The sequence below is a fragment of the Periophthalmus magnuspinnatus genome, chromosome 18 (assembly GCF_009829125.3).
Source record: "Periophthalmus magnuspinnatus isolate fPerMag1 chromosome 18, fPerMag1.2.pri, whole genome shotgun sequence".
NCBI classification, from domain to species: Eukaryota; Metazoa; Chordata; class Actinopteri; order Gobiiformes; family Gobiidae; genus Periophthalmus; species Periophthalmus magnuspinnatus.
The window spans coordinates 1,320,812-1,335,456 of NC_047143.1; the positions used below are offsets into that span (position 1 = coordinate 1,320,812).

General features: G+C 43.5%; 1 protein-coding gene across 1 annotated transcript in view; it reads left to right on the forward strand.

The window, feature by feature from the left end:
- LOC117385933 (deleted in malignant brain tumors 1 protein-like) overlaps positions 1-14,645 on the forward strand; it is a 434,825-nt gene that overhangs the window by 195,825 nt on the left and 224,355 nt on the right. The gene's annotated exons all lie outside the window — the stretch shown is intronic.

Sequence of the window (14,645 nt, forward strand, 5' to 3'; positions counted from 1 at the left end):
CTCCACCTCTCCTCCTCCTGCTCCTATCCTCTCTCCTCTTCTCCTCCTCCTCCTCTCCTCCCCCTCCTTCTCCTCCTATCCTCTTCCACTCTCCACCTCTTCCTCCACCTCTCCTCCTCCCCCTCCTCTTCCCCCCTCTCCTCCTCCTCCTCTCTTCCCCTCCTCTTCCTCTCTTCCCCTCCTCTTCCTCTCTCCTCCTCCCCTCTCCTCCTCCCCCTCTTCTCCTCCACCTCTTCTCATCAACCTCCTCTCCTCTTCCTCTCTCCTCTTCTCCTCCTCCTCCTCCTCTCCTCCCCCCTCCTCCTCCTCCTATCCTCTTTCACTCTCCACCTCTTCCTCTCCACCTCTCCTCCTCCCCCTCCTCCTCCCCTCTCCTCCTCCCCCTCTTCTCCTCCACCTCTTCTCATCAACCTCCTCTCCTCTTCCTCTCTCCTCTTCTCCCCCTCCTCCTCTCCTCCCCCCTCCTTCTCCTCCTATCCTCCTCCTGCTCCTATCCTCTTCCTCTCCACCTCTCCTCCTCCCCCTCACTCATCTCCTTCTCCTCCTCCTCTTCCTCTCCACCTCTCCTCCTCCCCCTCCCTCGTCTCCTCCTCCTCCTCCTCTCTGGTGTTTTTATTTCACTGTTGTGTCTGTAAATCAAGATATGAACATTAATAAGTTTCATCTTGAGGCACAGTATCATTAATCTTGGTGTTTCTCTGTTGTTTAGTGTTTTTTTTCTACTTTGAAGATTCAGTGAGTCCTTTTTCCATCTTGTCCAAAAGTTTTTGCCAACGCGCTGCCACCTCTTTCAAAGATAAAGATCTCCCTTGATAAATTTGGCTGTGGGTGGAGAGATGATGGTGGACTTGATGGTCAGGATGTGGTTCGGTGTTAGAGGTTCTGGGGTTGATGGGTCACATATTTGATCCGTGGTCAGTGGTCGACTCTTTATCACTGCCATGACGTAATACAGGAATGTTCTTAGGGAGGAACTGTGGAGTTGTGTGGCTGATTGTTCTAGGACTGATGTCAGGGCACTTTTTATGGTGTGTATTTGTCGTTTCCAAGCATCACCCACATGACTTGACGCTGGGGTAATCAGGAGAAACTCACATTCCAGTCTCCCCAGTTTGGTCCATTCCCTTGAGTGATTCTGCAAACTCATTGCTTGCACCAACAAAGTTTGTACCTTGATCACATCTTATCTGTCGGACTGAACCTCTGAATGGATGCATGAAAGCATCTGTGGTTAAATCATCAGGGGTCTCAGTGTGTACTGCTCTGAAGCACATGCAGGTGATTAACAAGCCATAACACTTCAGCTCTTTCCTGCCTTTCTTGACGTAAAAAGGTCCAAAGAAATCCATCCCGCAGTAGGTGAATGGTGGGTTGGTCTCCATCTGATCTTCTGGGAGGTCTGCCATCTTCTGCTGTTCTGTGCACGTTCTGAACTTTCTGCATTGTATGCATCTGTAGATATGAGAGGATAAAACCTTGCTGCATCCAAGGAGCGAGTGTCCATTTATTCGTTCATAGTGATCCCTCATCCCTGATGGTATGTTTTCTCATGATAATGCTTGACACGTAATGTGGACAAAAGGCTGTCTCTTGACAGGATCACTGGATACTTCATGTTGGGATGAAGAGCAGCGTGTGTGAGACACCCTCCAAGTACGCCTTGGTCGTCTAGAAATGGACTCAACTTGTGTAGCTAATTGACCTTGTCTTTGGTTTGAATTACTGTGTGATGTTGGAGAGACTTTATTTCATGTGAGAAGGCAGTTTCTTAAACTATTCTGATAACTGTTAGCACTGCTTCCTTTCTTTCTTTAAGATTACTGACTTCATAGGATCTTTTTTGTGTTCCTTTACCTCTTTTGCAAGGCACTTGAGTCTGGCAATGGCTTTGATCATTCTTGAGCAGTCAGAGAACTTCTGCAAGTGATCCAGGAGTGACCTTTGTTCTCTGGCTTGTGTATTAAGTACTATCCAGAAGTTAAGAAGGTATTTATTTACCTTTTTGACTTCTGGGTCACTGCTAAATATCTCTTCCTGTCACGATCCGTACTGTTCTCGCTCCATGTTTTGTCTCCTGCCCTGTTCTTTCCCTTCCCCACCTGCCGGAGCCGGGCTGAGCTCCTGGCTCCTCCCGCGCGCACCTGCAGCACGTCAGCGCAATCACCACCACCTGCCGTGGATAAGAGGAGCCAGGACCAGACACTCGGTGCCAGATCGTCCATGTGTTCACGTGAATACTCGAGCTCGTCTTGCCTTTTTGCAGTTTTGTCTTTCGTATCCTGCTTATTGGATTTCTGTATAACCCTTCAGATCCGGTTCTCTGGACCCTCCTGGCTCCCGCGCTCCCGAGTCTGCTCTTGCCCTGCCTCTCCGCACTGGTACAGTCCTGTCTCATCTTGCTCTTCGCACTCTGCGTCTCTGGACCCCGCTCTGCTCCCTGCTCCTGGTTCTGGTTCTCCTGGTTCTGTCCCTGGTTGCCCTGCCTCCGTCCCTGTACTCCACGTTCGCTCCCGGCTCGCTCTCTGTTTCCTACTCCGGTGCTGTCTGCACTACCAGCTCTGCTGTGCTGTCTGCTTCGCCCCTGGATCCTGACCCGCACCCTGTCTCCTGTTCCCAGCCAGATCAACTTACCTTATTGAACTGTAATTCAGAAGTTATAAATAAACACTGTAACCTTTTCCCGAGTCCTGCATTGTTTGGTCCAATTTGCCTGCCATTACGACACTTCCACCTTAATTTCACAGCTGAACATGACCTTCTGCCAGAGTAGGTCTGGACCTTTAAACCAGTTGAGGCCACATGTTATTCAGTTGTAAGACCTCTAGAGGCATGGTCTGCTAGGTTCTCTTTGGATGCCACATACGTCCACTGTGTAGACTCTGTGCTTTGTTTGATACGTTCAACTGTTTGTGACGAACACATGAACCTCCTGGCTTCATTTCCAATGTATTCAAGAGCAACCTTTGAGTCTGTCCTGTAGGTTTCTTGTGGGAGTTCAACTTCTAGTTCCTTTTTCAGCATATTGCTGGTGCAAACATCAACTACTGCAGCTGACAACTCACATCGTGGAATGGTTGTGACTTTAGATGGTAGAACTCTTGATCTACAAAACAGACTTCAGTAAATGTGCTGACTGCTCTGAGGTAGGTACACATGCCATATCCAGATGCACATGTATTGAAGATATGGTGCAGTTCATAATGCTCTGCCTTGAGGTTAGTTGGAGTAGCATCTTTGAATCTTTACCTTTGCTAAGTTCCTCAGATAAAGCAGCCAAGATTCCATTGAGGTCGAAGACTTTCAGGCAAGGAAAGTGTCTTGCATAATTTACTGGCAGAGGAATGATTTTGTTTGAGTAAAATCCTCATACTTACAAACTGGAGAGCTTGTGACCGGACACAATTGTGTTTCTTGATGACATTGTGTTAAGTTTTAACTGAAATGGTTCACATACAGTGTGCAGAGCTTTTGCCGTTTCTTGTAAGATGAAGGTTCTGTCACTCTGTGTATCAAGGAGTGAGTACACTGGAACTTTGTGCTTTGGCTCAGCTAAAACCCACACTGGACCGATAGACGATGTGTGAGTATCCTGGACGCTCAGCATTACTCTATTAGAAGTTGCTTCACTTGTTGTTTGTGTGACATTGTTGTCTTGTGAAGTTGAATCTGGTTTCCTTTGCTTTGTCTTGTCACTGATCTTTAATTCTTTAATTGATTGTTTTTTATCTGAGTTCTTTCTTCTTTAGTGGACTGTCATGAAGACTGGTTGGATGGTTTTTTTTTCATGTGTTGCAGATTTATCTTTGTAGTGACGGCCTGACTTCAGCCAGCCAAAGCGTAACTTCTTCTCTTGTACAAACTTCAATCTTTCTCCAACGTTCTCATACATAAACTTAAAACACTTTTGTATTCTGTGGCCTGCCTTCTCACAGCAGACACAACTTACACTGACAGCCTTTTCATTGGCGTTTATTGCCATGACTCCTGTTTCTTGGCGCCTTTGTCCTTTCACTTTCACTTGGTTTCAGAGCATAGAGAGACGCTATGGGGTTACATGCGATTTTGGCTTCACGTGAGATGAATTCAACAAAAGTGGCTGAAACTTGGAAATGTGTGGCTTTCCTCTTGCACTTCCATAACCTTTCTGTTCCACCTTGATGTGAGCCAGTCAGGAAGTTTTGCAAGCATTTTTTGTTTTTCATTGCCGTCATGAAGTACTTCGAGCCGTTTGGTCTGTGGCATGGCTGCTATACAACTGCAAAGAAAATCAGCGTATTCTTGAAGTTCGACACTGCCTTTGGAACTTTTCTTTGGCCGTACGTCGATTTTGTCTCTGAATGCCTTAGCAATGAGGAACGGATTGCCATACTTCTCTTCAAGAACTATCCATGCTGCATTGTAGGCTGATTCTGTGACAAGCAGAAAGTAGCTTGCAGGTCCACTCACATACTTTTTGCAAGTAGTACGTCTTCTCTTCAGCTGGTATATGCCTTTCCTGTCAATGAGAGTCTGAAAGGAAATCTTCCAGTCATTGTATCTGACTAGGTTGCCACTAATTTGCATTGAAAGACTCTGCAAAGGCTCTTACTAGCTCTGTTATGTTGACTTCTTGTGTGGGAGTCACATTGTGAGGTGCAAAAGGCAGTCTGAGGGGTGAGCTTTCGGTTTCATACTTGACCTTCTTCATCTGAACTGTGCTCATATACTCGTTGTCTTGCCTTAGCAGCTTTAAGCCTTTAATAATAAGCCACTCTACTTCTCTACATTTTGCTTCCAGCTCTCTTAGTTTCTGTGCAATTCCGCTTCTTGTATTTCAATTTCCTTTAATTGATTTCTGAATCTCGTGAGCTGACATCCATGAGGGGCTAATGCTCATCTGGGGCCTCAGTATGATCTCTTCTTATTGTGAATAAATATCAATAAAGTTATCAAAGGTTGTTCGTTATTTCTACATTTTACATCAGTTTTTATCTGTAGATGTGTAAAACGTGGCTGTAGGGGAGCGCTGATGGCTGAGTGTGCAACTAATTAAGGTTGAGCGGAACTTTATTTAAAATGATTCCAGTAGATGGTGTAAACATAAAATATAAAGGACAAACGCTAATTTAAATGGATCAATATTAGGGACTGTTACAACCCAGCTCAGATTACAACCTTTTGAAACCTTTTGTTATTACGGTGGTATCATGAAAATAAAATGAAATAACACACGCCTCGTCGAGTTACTTTCTATGTAACTCAGGCTGTTGTCCATTTTCAGACGATCATGTGACTATGATGAGTAGATCGAGTATCACGGCACTAAGATATTTGAATGAGGTTTTGTATTTTTTCCTTAAACGGACTCATAAAAACTCACAAGGCCCCGATTCACAGCTGAAACATGAAAGTCACATTTGCCTGTTAAAATCATCAGTATAAAGTATCATAGGCCACATATAAATCTGATATTTAATGTGACGTTTACTCGAGAGAAAAGCTGATTTATGCAAAACAAACGAATACCTGTCAACGCACGCTGGAAGTCTGTGTTATAAAAGACTCAGGAGAGATCACAGCGAGCACGAGGCACAGACCCAACACTCAGAGGTGAGTCTGATAAAGCTGCACTGTGTCACTTTTTATTTTCTATATTACAGGGGCAGTGAAAAGTCTGTAAATATGTCAGTATTTACAGACACAACTTGTATTCCTGTCCATCTGCTGAGCTGTTCAGAGCCACAGTCAGACTTTTGTGTCCTGAGCTTTACTTTGCTGTTGTGTTCGATTTTATGTTTCTCGTAAAAGTTTATATTTACCTCAATTTTGATTTTGTTTGCATGTTCTTATTCTCCTGCTGTTCTCGATCTTTGCATTGCAACTTTGTAATTTCCCCGTTGTAGGTCAAAAAATAATTATTATATTGCAAACTCCACACTCGCTGGTGGTGAGATATTATTATAGCCACAGTTGCCCCGGGACAGACAGGTGCGGCTGCCAATCTGTGCCATCGGCCCCTCCCACCACCAACAACATTCACGCACACACCGCTTTCATACCGGGCGATGTGGGTGAAGGACACAACAACGTTTTACCACTGGCGCCCTCTTGTGGCTCCTGGTGTTCACAGCGGTCCTGGGGTTTTTATTTCACTATTGTGTCTGTAAATCAAGATATGAACATTAATAACAGACAAATCAGGTCCTTCTTTTCCTGAGGATGCTCCTGTTACCGTTAGCAACAGCCCTGCCCTGCTAAACAGCCTCGTTTTGGATTGGCTCTTTTGTTGCTACGATAACCGCTATCCTCGATGAGCTTCATCTGACTGGAGCTGAACGCTGTGGGCGACGTCACACTCACTTTGTCCACGTCTATAAACAGTTCATGGGTGATATAATATTTTATTCTCAAGTGTTTTTTGTAAAATTAAACTTGATGAAACTTTCTTTGCAAACTCTATTTAACTTAACTCAATGTCCAACAAAGGCTTCAACTGACAGAGAACATTTTAAAACATTTCTGGCGAGTGAAATAACGACACTTCCAACTATTTCATGTGTTCTTGTCTCCGCAGTGATGTTTGCCAATGTCTCCAACGCCACGTCCTCACTTCCTGTACAAGCCCCGCCCTGTTTCCTGTACGGTTTCACCGTCTTGTTGTCCTTCTCCGCCACCAACATCGTCGTCCTTCTGCCATTATGTCTCAGCGTCTGGTTCCTCGGACTTCGACGCAGATGTTGGCAGAAATCCAACACTCACTTGGATGTTTTTACTTATCACATGGTTACTATGGAGTTGGTCGGCGTCACGGCTAGTCCGGTATTCATCTACTCCGTCGTCCAAAATGCAGTTAAGATGATGTTCACTGCTCTGGAAGTTAATGCGTACACTACACAAGGACAACTGTATTTCCACATTTTAACTTGCGTCGATCGCTACATCGCGGTGGTTCATCCAATCACGTACCTCCGTCTCAAAGAAAGGGGAGGAGCCAGACTGAGGAACATTCTGATTGGTTTCGTTTGGTTCCTGTTCGTTCTGAAATTCTTTGTTAAGACCGTACATGACAACGTGATTCAGTTTTACTTCCTGGTGTTTTCGATCGTCGTTGTCACGTTTTGTAACTTCGCGGTTCTGTACGTTTTGATTCGCCCGCCGCCCGGAGAGCGAGTTCAGGTCAGCCAATCAAAAATGAGAGCTTTCAAAACCATCGTTGTCATTTTGTCCGCCCTGGTCTTCAGCATTGTTATGCATCTGATTGTAGGTGGAATCTACAGTTCAGATTTGCTCACCGAAGAGAAACGTTGCGCTGTTTTGAATTCCGGAGTGTTCTTTGGGTTGCCAAGTAGTGTCGTTTTACCTCTGCTTTTTCTGTACAGGACCAGAGTCATCTGCTGTAAGAAGAGCTCAGACAGTCCTACATCTGCCACAACCTCTTAAGACTTAGAAGAGATAGAATAGAAACCTGGCCAGAAGTAAAACTAACAAAATACTGTAATTAGGTAAAACATTTAGGTATCTGTCCTTTACCTAAGTAAATTTTCAAGTGGATACTTTTTACATTTACTTCACAAAATTTTATAGAGACTAGAGGACTGGGAGGGCATCTGTGGTATGGCACTAAACTGGTTCAAGTACTATCTACAAAACAGGAAGTTCTTTGTTGCAATTGGAAAATATGTCTCAGATAAAATGTCTCTGACCTGTGGGGTGCCCCAGGGGTCAATCCTGGGACCCCTGTTGTTCAATCTCTACATGCTGCTGTTAGGTCAGTTAATACACAGCAATAATGTGTCACACACAACTCTGCAGATGACACTCAGATCTATGTCTCACTGCAGCAGGTGAATCTGGACCAGTGGATTCACTGCATCAACAGATCAGTGTGTGGAGGAAAATCAACTTTCTCCAGATAAACTCAGACAAGACTGAAGTCATCATCTTTGATCCAAAGAAACACAGAGAAAGTGTCAGCATCACCTCCAGTCTCTCTCTCTAAAACCTTCAAATGATGCTAGAAATCTAGCGATAATAATGGACTCAGACTTGAACTTTAACAGACACATCAAATCAATAACATCTGCAGCTTTTTACCACCTAAAAACATGTCAGAAAACAAAGGTAAACTGTCAAAACCAGACTCAGAGAGACTTATCCTGCATTTGTGTCCAGTAGGTTAGACGACTGTAACGTCCTGCTCACTGGCCTCTCCAAACGAGCCTTAAGACAGAACAGTATATTCAGAACACTGCTAAACAAGGGCTAAACTAGGACTAGACCAGGACTAAACATGGGGATCAGCGTTTCAGTTTTATGCAGCTAAAGCCTGGAACATTCTTCCTGAAGATGTGAGACAGGCCTCTACTGTGACAATGTTTAATTCCAGGCTCAAAAAAGTTCTGTGACTGAAAGAGATTTATTCTGCACTTTTCTGTTTTAATGTTTATTTTATGATGATTATTTGTGATTATTTATGTTTTGATTTGTATGATTTTAATGTCTTTCTTATTCTGTAAAGCACTTTGAATTACTTTGTGTACAAATTGTGCTGTACAAATAAACTTACCTTGTCTTGCCTTTGAACAAACAAAAATATACAAATAAAAACGGATAGAAAAAAAATATGAATTTACTTGTTTGGGCACAAATATTTAGCAACATCACTACATTTGATGCTTTATTAGATCTCAAAATCAGCATGAAATACTTTTAGTTTTTCCTCTTTATACTTTAATACTTTTTTATGACATACTTTCACTTTTACTTGAGTATTTTTGGCTCCAGTATATGTATTTTTACTTAAGTAACAGACAGAGTACTTCTTCCACCTCCTGCATGTTTGGGCTGACTTTAAAATGCTTCCACACTGCGTGACGTCATTAGATGTTTTTTTGTTCAGAAAAAAAGAAAAATCATTGATGTTTGAGTTTTATTTATATGTAGATAAATGAACAGTGGGCCAAAGTTGAGGTGGATAAGCTGAAATTACTGAAAACAATGGCGACATCTAGTGGCCATTATGTACACTTACATATTTTATTTCCATTTCCATTTTTTTTTTTTTTTTTTCTCAAGCTTTTTTTTTTTTTTTTACAATGAGGTCTTAACTTTAAAGCCCAGTTCAGATTACGACATTTTGAAAGCTTTGTTATTATAGTGGTATTATTATGAAAATAAAATGAAATAACACACGCCTCGTCGAGTTACTTTCTATGTAACTCAGGATGTTGTCCATTTTCAGACGATCATGTGACTATGATGAGTAGATCCAGTATCACGGCACTAAGATATTTGAATGAGGTTTTGTATTTTTTCCTTAAATCGACTCATAAAAACTCACAAGGCCCCGATTCACAGCTGAAACATGAAAGTCACATTTGCCTATTAAAATCATCAGTATAAAGTATCATAGGCCACATATAAATCTGATATTTAATGTGACGTTTACTCGAGAGAAAAGCTGATTTATGCAAAACAAACGAATACCCAGCAACGCACGCTGGAAGTCTGTGTTATAAAAGACTCAGGAGAGATCACAGCGAGCACGAGGCACAGACCCGACACTCAGAGGTGAGTCTGATAAAGCTGCACTGTGTCACTTTTTTATTTTTTATATTACAGGGACAGTGAAAAGTCTGTAAATATGTCAGTATTTACAGACACAACTCATATTCCTGTCCATCTGCTGCGCTGTTCAGAGCCACAGTCAGACTTTTGTGTCCTGAGCTTTACTTTGCTGTTGTGTTCGATTTTATGTTTCTCGTAAAAGTTCATATTTACCTTAATTTTAATTTTGTTTGTATGATTCTATTCTCCTGCTGTTCTCGATCTTTGAGTTGCAACACTGTGATTTTGTGAGAAAAAATAATATTTATAACAAACATTATTCTTATATCGGGCTTTTCCAGACGCTCAAAGTCACGTTACCATTTGGTGCTTTATTCGTTCACTCCACACTCGGTCGTGGTGAGATAATATTGTAGCCACAGCTGCCCCGGGACAGACTGATGGAAGTGACGCTGCCAATCTGTGCCATCAGCCCCTCCCACCACCAACAACATTCACGCACAGACCACTTTCACACTGGGTAATGCGGGTGAAGTGTCTTACTTCAGGACGCAACAGTGTTTTACCACTGGCGCCCTCTTGTGGCACCTGGTGTTCACAGCGGTCTCCCATCATTCCTCACTCTCCCCTTTAGTCCTCCAGACCCCGCCCCTTCTCCTCTTTACTCTTCTCTTTAGTCCTCCAGACCCCGCCCCTTCTCCTCTTTACTCTTCTCTTTAGTCCTCCAGACCCCGCCCCTTCTCCTCTTTACTCTTCTCCTCTTTACTCTTCTCTTTAGTCTCCAGACCCCGCCCTTCTCCTCTTTACTCTTCTCTTTAGTCTCCAGACCCCGCCCCTTCTCCTCTTTACTCTTCTCTTTAGTCCTCCAGACCCAGCCCCTTCTCCTCTTTACTCTTCTCTTTAGTCCTCCAGACCCCGCCCTTCTCCTCTTTACTCTTCTCTTTAGTCCTCCAGACCCCGCCCCTTCTCCTCTTTACTCTTCTCTTTAGTCCTCCAGACCCCGCCCCTTCTCCTCTTTACTCTTCTATTTAGTCCTCAAGACCCCGCCCCTTCTCCTCTTTACTCTTCTCCTCTTTACTCTTCTCTTTAGTCTCCAGACCCCGCCCTTCTCCTCTTTACTCTTCTCTTTAGTCTCCAGACCCCGCCCCTTCTCCTCTTTACTCTTCTCTTTAGTCCTCCAGACCCCGCCCCTTCTCCTCTTTACTCTTCTCTTTAGTCCTCCAGACCCCGCCTCTTCTCCTCTTTACTCTTCTCTTTAGTCCTCCAGACCCCGCCCTTCTCCTCTTTACTCTTCTCTTTAGTCCTCCAGACCCCGCCCCTTCTCCTCTTTACTCTTCTCTTTAGTCCTCCAGACCCCGCCTCTTCTCCTCTTTACTCTTCTCTTTAGTCCTCCAGACCCCGCCCCTTCTCCTCTTTACTCTTCTCTTTAGTCCTCCAGACCCCGCCCCTTCTCCTCTTTACTCTTCTCTTTAGTCCTCCAGACCCCGCCCCTTCTCCTCTTTACTCTTCTCCTCTTTACTCTTCTCTTTAGTCTCCAGACCCCGCCCTTCTCCTCTTTACTCTTCTCTTTAGTCTCCAGACCCCGCCCCTTCTCCTCTTTACTCTTCTCTTTAGTCCTCCAGACCCCGCCTCTTCTCCTCTTTACTCTTCTCTTTAGTCCTCCAGACCCCGCCTCTTCTCCTTTTTACTCTTCTCTTTAGTCTCCAGACCCCGCCCTTCTCCTCTTTACTCTTCTCTTTAGTCTCCAGACCCCGCCCCTTCTCCTCTTTACTCTTCTCTTTAGTCTCCAGACCCCGCCCTTCTCCTCTTTACTCTTCTCTTTAGTCTCCAAACCCCAGTGTTCATGTAAACGTCACATTTCACTGCTAAAAAGCCCCAGCAAACAGACGAGTGCAGAGATGGAGACGTGAAGGATGACTTTACTGAATCCCTAATATTTATAAAAATGGACGTAGCTAACCTGCTAGCTGCCACGTTCCAAACAGGAGGTGATCATGGGCGCATTTCGGGCTCCACTGACTCTGGCTCTAGTTCACTTTCTATTGAAAAACTCCTCTGTAACTTCTCCTGTCAGACTCATTCTGCTCTTAAATGTTCGTATTAACCCTCTACATGATCCTGGGGTTTTTATTTCACTATTGTGTCTGTAAATCCAGATCTGAACATGAATAACAGACAAATCAGGTTCCCTCTTTTCCCCGAGGTCGCTCCCGTAAGCGTTAGCAACAGGTTTGATTGACGGCGTTGCTAAGCAGGGAGTTACCTTCAACAGCCTTGTTCCGGATTGGCTCGTTTGTCGCTATGACAACCACTATCCTCGATGAGCTTCATTTGACTGGAGCTGAACGCTGTGGGCGACGTCACACTCACTGGCGATACAGTATTTTATTTTTGAGGGCTGTTAAATAAACCTTATGAAACTTTCTTTGCGAACTCCATTGAACTTAACTGAAAGACGAACTAAGACTTCAACTGACATAACATTTTAAAACATTTCTGACGAGTGAAATAACGACACTTCCAACTATTTCATGTGTTCTTGTCTCCTCAGTGATGTTTGCCAATGTCTCCAACACCACGTCCTCACTTCCTGTACAAGCCCCGCCCTACCTCGGTTCTGCCGCCTGTTTCCTGTACAACATCAGTTTCACCGTCTTGTTGTCCTTCTCCGTCACCAACATCCTCATTCTTCTGCCATTATGTCTCAGCATCTGGTTCCTCGGACTTCGACGCAGATGTTGGCAGAAATCCAACACTCACTTGGATGTTTTTACTTATCACATGGTTACTATGGAGATGGTTGGCGTTTCAGCTTGTGCGGTATTCATCTACTCCTTCATCCAAAATGCACTTAAGATGATGTTCAAGGCATTGGAAGTTTACTCGTACACCACATACGGACAACTGTATTTCCACATTTTAACTTGCGTCGATCGCTACATCGCGGTGGTTCATCCAATCACGTACCTCCGTCTCAAAGAAAGGGGAGGAGCCAGGCTGAGGAACATTCTGATTAGTTTCGTTTGGTTCCTGTTCGTTTTGAAATTCTTTCTTAATGCCGACTATGACAACGCGATCCAGATTTTCTTCCTGGTGTTTTCGATCGTCGTTGTCACGTTTTGTAACTTCGCGGTTCTGTACGTTTTGATTCGCCCGCCGCCCGGAGAGCGAGTTCAGGTCAGCCAATCAAAAATGAGAGCTTTCAAAACCATCGTTGTCATTTTGTTCGCCCTGGTCATTAGAATCGTCATGCATCTGTCTGTAGTAGGGTTCTACACTTCAAATTTGCTCACTCATAAGAAACGTTGCGCCGTTCTGATTTCCGGAGTGTTCTTTGGGTTGCCAAGTAGTGTCGTTTTACCTCTGCTTTTTCTGTACAGGACCAGAGTCATCTGCTGTAACAAGAGCTCAGACAGTCCTACATCTGCCACAACCTCTTAAGACCTCTTAAGATAGAATAGAGACCTGGCCAGAAGTAAAAATAGCAAAGTACTGTACTTAAGCAAAACATTTAGGTATCTGTCCTTTACTTACCGTAAATAGAGCACACCTGAATATAAGCTGTACCAGCAAAAAGAAAATCAATGTTGTACATATTTAAGCCACACTTGAATATAAGCCACAGGTTTTTATGTCGTAACGTAATTGATATCTGCACAGAAAGATGGTACAGTTTGGGTTTTTTTTGTCTTTTTTTGAGACACGCTTTTATTTTAAATGGTGCCTGAAAATCGACATCAACACAGGATGAACATACCTGCACGGGCCATCTGCTTTTATTTTAAGTTTAGTTTAAGTTCTTCCCGATGCCGTGTCCAACGTCGCAGGATTGGTCCATTAATGCCAAACTTACGTGCAATGGCTCTATTTCCTTCTTTTTTGGTCAAACGTACGTGCAGTGGCTCTATTTCCTTCTTTGATGGTCAAACTTACGTACAGTGGCTCTATTTCCTTCTTTGATGGTCAAACTTACGTGCAGTAGCTCTATTTCCTTCTTTAAAGGTCAAACTTACGTGCAGTGGCTCTATTTCCTTCTTTGATGGTCAAACGTACGTGCAGTGGCTCTATTTCCTTCTTTGATGGTCAACCTTACGTGCAGTGGCTCTATTTCCTTCTTTGATGGTCAAACGTACGTGCAGTGGCTCTATTTCCTTCTTTGATGGTCAAACTTACGTGCAATGGCTCTATTTCCTTCTTTTTTGGTCAAACGTACGTGCAGTGGCTCTATTTCCTTCTTTTTTGGTCAAACGTACATGCAGTGGCTCTATTTCCTTCTTTAAAGGTCAAACTTACGTGCAGTGGCTCTATTTCCTTCTTTAAAGGTCAAACTTACATGCAGTGGCTCTATTTCCTTCTTTGATGGTCAAACTTATGTGCAGTAGCTCTATTTCCTTCTTTGATGGTCAAACTTACGTACAGTGGCTCTATTTCCTTCTTTAAAGGTCAAACTTACGTGCAGTAGCTCTGTTTCCTTCTTTGTTGCCAGATCCATTGCCTTTAACTTAAAAGCTGCATTTGTGTGTTTTCCATAATGACGGTGTGTGCATGTTGTGCAAAATGACAGTTCAAAATCAAAACTAGTGTATTCTGCAACATATAATCTTTCCCCACTTCTGTGTCACTTTTGCGTTTACTGGTAGAGAGTGCCCCCCGGTGGCCATTAGCCAGTAAAACTTCTTAAATTAGCCGCATCGTTGTATAGGCCGCAGGTTTTAAAGTGTGGAAAAATGAAGCAGCTTATAGTCTGAAATTTATTAACTATAAGCCGCTACTTTTACTTGAGTATTTTTCTTGCTCCGGTATCTGTACTTTTACTTAATACTTCTTCCACCTCTGGAATTGGCAATACCAAGATCTGAGCTGCTGCTGTGGCCAATCACCAGTATGTCCACAAACGCCAGACATTCACGTGAAGTTTCATCAAGTTCATGCATTTCACTTTTCACTTAAAGCCACAATGTGTAACTTGTGAAATAAAACCATAGACTGTATAAAGAAGTGGACTAAGTGAGTGTGACGTCACCAAGCTCATCGAGGTAGAGCAGGTATAGCGGCTAATTTGGATCTCCTTTCCACATTTGGAATTCCAACCGCGAGTA